Source organism: Callorhinchus milii, unplaced genomic scaffold (assembly GCF_018977255.1).
Source record: "Callorhinchus milii isolate IMCB2004 unplaced genomic scaffold, IMCB_Cmil_1.0 Scaffold1, whole genome shotgun sequence".
Lineage (NCBI taxonomy): Eukaryota > Metazoa > Chordata > Chondrichthyes > Chimaeriformes > Callorhinchidae > Callorhinchus > Callorhinchus milii.
The window spans coordinates 11,134,577-11,141,897 of record NW_024704742.1 but is presented as its reverse complement, the minus strand read 5'-3'; the positions used below and the strand labels follow the sequence as shown (position 1 = coordinate 11,141,897).

At 40.9% G+C, this 7,321-nt stretch overlaps 1 non-coding gene across 1 annotated transcript; it reads left to right on the top strand.

The window, feature by feature from the left end:
• The first annotated feature begins 862 nt into the window (after positions 1 to 862).
• Positions 863 to 935, top strand: trnaa-agc. The gene has a single exon. It is a non-coding gene; the product is annotated as a tRNA-Ala (tRNA).
• The last annotated feature ends 6,386 nt before the right edge of the window (positions 936 to 7,321 follow it).

The following is a 7,321-nucleotide window of genomic DNA, read 5'->3' as shown; positions in this document are numbered from 1 at the left end:
GGTTTGATTATTCTATATCATATGATTATTATTTATTATTAGCCTGCATTACACCGAGTGGGAAACATAGTACATTTTAAATATCTCAAATTTAAAAGTCTAAATTGGTCCAGAATGATATTGAAACTTGTGACATTAATAGACTGTTATTACCTCTGATTGGACCTGACAATGTGTATCCCATTATTTTGTTACCAGAAGTAGTTAGAGTTAATTGTCACAGAATAAGACCCTTGAGTTATAAAAAATGATATTGCTAGTAGTTTCAAATGAACAATCACATGGTCTATGGTTGGTTTTCATGTAGGTCTGATTTGCAGACCACCCAATCATACATTTGTTATTTCTAGCAGCGTCTGTCTCTGTGAATTCAGAGTTAAGTACACATCAAACTTCCAGAATTGTTTCTCACCCTTCTGAAGTTGCCTCAATTTCCTGTTTAGAAATTACAGTGAGCAAATTGCTGTAGATAATGGATTCCAGTGTATACAATCTTTACATTTCCACTTTAAACTCTAAGCTTCAGTATTGGTTGTATTGTACTTACTATGCTGTTAACCAATTTTTGGTTTACTGAGTTTGGTAAAGTTTGTACATTTCTTTGAGCCACACTGGATTGTGAGTTACATGGTGTATGCATGTATGTAGGTAGGTATGAGAGATTCAAGGAGAGAGTGAGAGAGAGGTGGAGTCAGAGAGGGACATGGAGGGACAGAAATGGACAGAGATCTCCAAAAGCAGGACGTGGCAGCGGTTCTTAGATTGTAGGCCACGATTTGGTGGGTCCGTGGGCAAAATAAGTTAATGGAGATACCTATGGAAGGCATCATCTATGAATTATACCCTCTCCATGTCTATGTGAAGTCCTGTAGCTTAGCGGTTAGAGCACTCGCCTAGCAAGCGAGAGGACCTGGATTCAATTCCTGGCAGGGCAAAACATTGGGCAAGATTTAAAGAGGAAGAGAATGTGAATGTGTATCCACTACAGGCAGGAGGAATTATAATGGGGGATAAAGATATGACAGTCATTAAACAAATACTTTGCTTCTGTCTTCATGTTAGAAGACAAAGGTACTTACCAAAAGTAGAGGGGAACCAAGAAGCTAATGTCAGTGAGCAACTTAGGGAAATTAACATCAGTAAAGAATTAGTACTAGGGAAACTGTTGGGATTGAAAAATGAAAAATTCCCAGGACCTGATGGCCCTCATCCTCGGGTTTTAAAAGAGGTGGGGGCTGAGATAGTGGATGCCTAGATTTTGATCTTCCAAAATTCTCTGGATTCAGGAACGATTCCCACTGATTGGAAGATTGCAAATGTAACACCACTATTTAAGGAGGGACAGAGACGATAGGGAACTATAGACCAGTCAGTCTGACATCGGTGGTCGGGAAAATTCCAGAATCCTTAATTAGGGATGTCGTAGTGGGGTACTTAGAGGACCATAACATGATTAGGCAGAGTCAACACCAGTCACAAATGTTAGTATGCAGGTACAGCAAGCAAATAGAAAGGCATGTTGGCGTTTATTGCAAAAGGTTTAGAATGCAAGAGTAGGGAAGTCTTGCTTCAACTGTATAGGATCTTGGTGAGACTGCACCTAGAATACTGTATGCAGTTTTGGTCTTCTTATTTAAGAAAGGACATACTTGACTTAGAGGAGCTGCAGCGTAGATTCATTAGGTTAGTTCCTGGGATGAGGGGTTTGACCTATGAGGATAGGTTGAGTAAACTAGGCCTATATTCTCTAGAATATAGAAGAAATAGGGGTGATCTTATAGAAACATGTAAGATTCTTATGGGGCTTGACAGTGTGAGACTGTTTCCCCTGGTCGGAGAATCTAGAGCTAAGGGTCATAGTTTTAAGATTTAGGGACAGCTCTTTTGAACAGAGTTGAGGAAACACTTCTTCATTCAGAGAGTAGTGAGTTTATGGAATTCTCTACCCCAGAGGCTGTAGATGCTCAGTCCTTGAACATATTCAAGACTGAGATTGATAGATTTCTAAAGGATAGAGGGATTAAGGGATATGGGGGTAAGGCGGACAGATGGAGTTAGGTTAGAAGATCAGCCATGATCTTATTCAATGGTGGGGGAGGCTCGAAGGGCCAAGTGGCCTACTCCTGCTCCTAATTCCTATGGTTCTATATTCCTAAGTTTCCTTACTCCACACACCTCTGTTTACCTAGCAGTAAGTGGGAACCCGGTTGTTAGTCGATTGGCGGATCGCTTTTCTGGGGGCAGTCATTTCCTCAAAATAAATGTTAAAAATGATTGATTTGGTCACTCAATCCATGACTGTTTGTGGGACACTGCTGTGAGCCACATTTCGCCCTCAAAATGTACAGTCAATTCACTTTACAGTGTATTCCGAGAAGTGCTTTGATAAGTCTTAAAGACATGATAAGGGGTTAAATCAAATGCAAGAATTATTATTATTATGTGAGGGGAAGGGGAAGCAGAGCTGCTGTGTTGGGGGAGGATAGATTGGTCTGTAAAAGAAGATGATCAGTTGGCAGAAAAAATAGTGATCCTCTGCTCTCCAAAGGAATACGGTCTTGTTGGCAAAGGCAAACCAGGCGTAGAACTAACCTATATGGAATAAAAGGTTCAAGTTTGGTTAACTGATTTCAGCTTGAAGGGTAATCAACCTCAGCAATGAAACAATAAAAATAAATAGTTTGAATGAAGTGGAGTCATTGGTGGGGGGAAAAGGTTTTCTAACCTTAATCAAATGTTGCTGTCCTCTTCCCCCATTCATACCAGTTGAGCCTCTCATCCTTTGCCCATTTGGGCTATTTAATATAAATAATAATCCTTGCATTTGATATAGCGCCTTTCACATAGGATGTTTCACAACACTTCACAAGCTATATTGTAAAGTGCAGACTGTGTATATTATAGGCAAACAGGAACCCATTTAGGAAGAGAATGTCAGCCAATCTTCCTGCTCCTGATCACTGTCCAGGGAACACTGCAATAGATTTTTTGAGTGGATGTCAGGTGATGACTAGACCAGTCTCAATTGTGGTGCCTCCAAAGTTAAACAGCCTGTGAACACTCACTGTCTCGGCTCACAGTGAAAAGTTAAGCATTGAAAATGACTGGTGCACGTAGATCTGTACATCTGAGTCAGCGTCGTATTGCAGTGGGGAAAGCAAATTGGCCAAAAAAGTCACTGGTAAATTTGTTCAGACTCTACAAACTCTAACATCAACAATGAGAACTCAAGTGGGTTTCTTGTTGCAGACAATCTCAACTCTGCTTTTTATTGACAGAGTGGGACATCAAACAAAGTGTTGAAGGGAGAGAAGTCAGGGGATAAAGATAAAGAGGTAATGCGGGAAATATTTAGAAGAGTTTTGAAGACAATGAGAGTGGGCTGGTGGTGAGTTGCAAGGCAATATTTGCAGCAGGTCCACATTTGTGGAGTGAAGCATGTGGGTGGGAGAGTGGGACTGGAGGAGATTGCAGTGGGAGGAATGAATAATAATAACAATAAATAATCCTTGCATCAAGGGCAAGTGCAAGAGAATGGAGGTATTGAAAGTCTGCATGTTCTGTCATGGTATGATTAAAAAAGACAGAATTCATTATTTTAAAAATTAATTAGACTCCATGGCTAACAAAACCATACAACATATTGAATCAGTGCTACCACATCGTTTCAGACTGCCATGACAAAACTGAGACGTGCTCTTTCCAAACACCAACGCCTCTTAGGTTGTATTTATTCCAGATGAGTCAACTCGCTAATCCACACGAATATCAATTTTTATTACAGGTTTTGTTGCTAATCTTTGGTCACTGTGCTTTTGAAGCTTTTAAAATAAAATGCATTGCCATTGTTGACAAATTGCAGAAATTATTGTTAGAAATGTACTGATAATTTAAAGCAAGAACATTTGTACAGCGTTGCGTAATTCTGATAGTGCTTACAGGTAGTGACTATTTATTGTTTGCAAACGTGGCAGCCATTTTTTGCCAGAAGTTTCCAAAGACAGCCATGTATGACTAATTTATCTGGAAAAAGCTGAGAAAACTGCTTTCGCTTTACACTTTAAGCTTATTGTTCAGGCTGACATTTGAATGCAGAACTTAGGGAGTGCACGTTCCTCCAATAAAACAGAATAGAAGAGTATAGGAGGGAGTATGGAATGGGTGGAGAATCGTGGAGTATAAATCCCAGTATGGACGAATGAGGTTGTTTCTGTTTCCATGTTGAACAATCAATATAAATCAAAGCAAGAATTTCAGATCAAATGTACCCGGTGAGAAATCATAAGAAAGCAGGTCACCAGTTGTTGGGGTTGTAGTCCTTCAGATGAAATGTTAAACCGAGGTCCTGTTTGCCTATTCAGGTGGACAATAAAGATCCTATGGCATAATTGGAAGAGATATGAGAATTTCTCCCAGTGTACTGGCCAACAAGCAAACTAAGTAAAGTTGCTCAATCGCCTCATAGCTTTGTTTGTGGGACATTGCTGTGATTGCGGAGTCCTGTAGCATAGTGATTAGAGTGCTCACCCTACAAGCGAGAGGACCTGGATTCAATTCCCAGCAGGGTGAAACATTGGGCAAGTTTCCTTACTCCACATGCCTCTGTATACTAGCATTAAGTAGGAACCCGGTTGTTAGTCGATTTGCGGATTGCTTTTCTGGGGGTAATAATTCCTTCAAAATGAATAAAAATAATTTGGTCACTCAATCCACGACTGTTTGTCGGAGTAGCACAAGCCAAAGCACAATTGGCTGCCACATTTCACCCACAAAACTATAAAGTCAATTCCCTTTACAGTATACTCTGTGAAGCACTTTGAGACGTCTAGAAGATGTGATAAGGCGCTATATCAAATGCAAGGGTTATTATCACTGTGTGCAAATTGGCTGTGGCACTCACTCATGAATACACAATCACTACAACTCACAGTAAACCTTGTGAAGTGTTTTGAGACATCTCGATGAATCATCAGATGCAAGGATTAGTATTATCCTTAACCTCAGTTTAAAGTAAATGCAACATGGCACAAAGAGTAACTATATTTCCAGATGTCTCTCCTCAATAGTTGTTGGACAGGGTTTGCTTCCAGACAGCTTAATATATAAAAGTCCACAAACAGGTATGCGCCATCTGCTGTAACAGAAACCTTAAGCTTGAAGCCTCTTTGAATCTAATCAGACACAAATGTGTGTGAATTCTGCATGTAGACTTTCAAGCCACACTTTGTTTAAAATAAATAATGGATTGCAGGGCAACTGAAAATGTTTATTGTCTGAGCAGAATATCCTGTCCAGTCCGCAACATTTGACATGCGTCAGCTATTCTGTTAATGGAACACAAGGATGCAATTCAATAAAGGCACTTTTTTTAAAAAAAAAAGAACATTGTTTAAAAGACTTTAGACAAACAATAAACAAAAAAAGTCACTTCAGACAAATTCTTCACAACCAGAGCTTCATACTGTAACAACAGACTAAATATGTGCAAGGAGGTAGAATCCTACAAAGTAAACCAAGTTTAATGCCTTCTTGCAAGTATGCTTTCAAACTGTGTAAGGTAAGCAGCTAAGCATATTCAAATGAATATTTTTATTATTTCCAGATCTTTGGTATTTTCATTCTGACTATGTGATACAGGCAAAGAAAATCAGTAGCTGGTTATTTTGCCTCCTCTCCTTTATTTTCTTACATTTTCTTTTTCTACCTTGCCCTCCACCTCATAACCTTACCAAAGAAGCAGTTCATAAGCAAGCCTGGAGGAACTTGACCACTTTGCTATTACTGAATTTCCTGATTTTTTTCAGCTGAATCTCTTGAGAAGCACGCTCCTCTGATAAGACAGAATAGAAGAGTATAGGAGGAGCATAGAGCGGGTGGAGACTCTTGGGAGTATAAACTCCAGCACGGACTAGTTGGGTTGAATGTCCTGTTTCCATTTCCATGCTGTACAATCAATATAAATAAAGCAAGAATTACTGATGAAATGTACTGGATGTGAGATCATGAGAAAGCAGCTCATTAGTCAGTGAGACTTAAAGGTAGCTGTGCCAATTACAGAGGCACCTAACAGGTATTTCTGATTTCATGCATCTCGATGTCCTGAAGCCCAGCTGACTAGACATCACCTGAACCAGGTTTCCATTGCAGTGCATTGGAGTCTTGTAGCTTAGAAGTTAGAGCACTCGCCTTGGAATTATAATCCCTGGAAAAGCGATCCGCCAATAGAATAACAACCGGGTTCCTACTTACTGCAATGTAAACAGAGGCATGTGCAGTAAGGAAACTTGCCCAACTTTCCATTCAAAGCTATACAACCTTCAAGGTTGAACATCCTTTTGTTGGTACATCCCATGAATTTTCTCCTCTCAGTTGCCTCCTTGGGATTTGGTATATCCTGTGTGACAGGGAAGGGGAAAACAAACTCGCTGTCAGGCCATTTCCCAACACAGCCTTTGATTGGCTGTCAGAAGGCAAACGAGTGAATCCCAGTGGACACTCCTAATTTGGTTTCCTATCCCCTTGTGAGGAAGTCCTGGTTTCTGATCGATACCAACATGCTGCACAATAGTTCTAATTGGGAATCTAATGGAGAATTGTCAAACAGTGGCGTTTCCAATACACCACATTAAACACTCCAGCATCAGCTGCCTGAAGCAGCACTTGTCCCAGAGGGCTTGACAGTGGTGGAGCATGACGCCGAGCAGGAGGGGGAGGTGACCTTCAGGCGCAACCTGAAGATGGGGAAGGAAGGGGCAAGACAGAGGAATAGAGGATGAGTGTTCCAGAGTTTTGGGCATAGTGGCTGAAAGTGCAGCTGCCAATGGTGGAACAGAGGGCATGAGGGACATGCAGAAGACCGAAACCAGTCGAGTGGAGGCAGCGGGATGTGGTTTGGGGGGTAAGCAAGTCGAAGAGGTAGGGACGTACCAGGGCATGAAGGGATTTGAAAACAAGTGTGAGGATCTTGAAATTGATGGGGAGCCAGTGGAGCCTGGCCAGAACTGGTGTGATGGGGGTATGGAGTTTAGTGCTGTCCATTCAATATTTATCAAATTGAATGGATTGTAGAGAGAATGTTGCATCCATTGTTAATGGTGTAGTCAAAGAAGTCAAGGCTGCAGCGTTGTGATTTGTGCTCATGGATTAGGCCTGAAACTCAAAAGGTCAATATTGTGTTACACGAACAGTTGTTTTTCTGACTGGAGGGAAGTGCAGTGGTGTCCCCCAGGGATCAGTATTGGGACCACTGCTGGCTATCCTTATAAATGACCTGGACTTCGGTACAGGGAGTATAATTTCCAAGTTTGCAGATGATACTAAA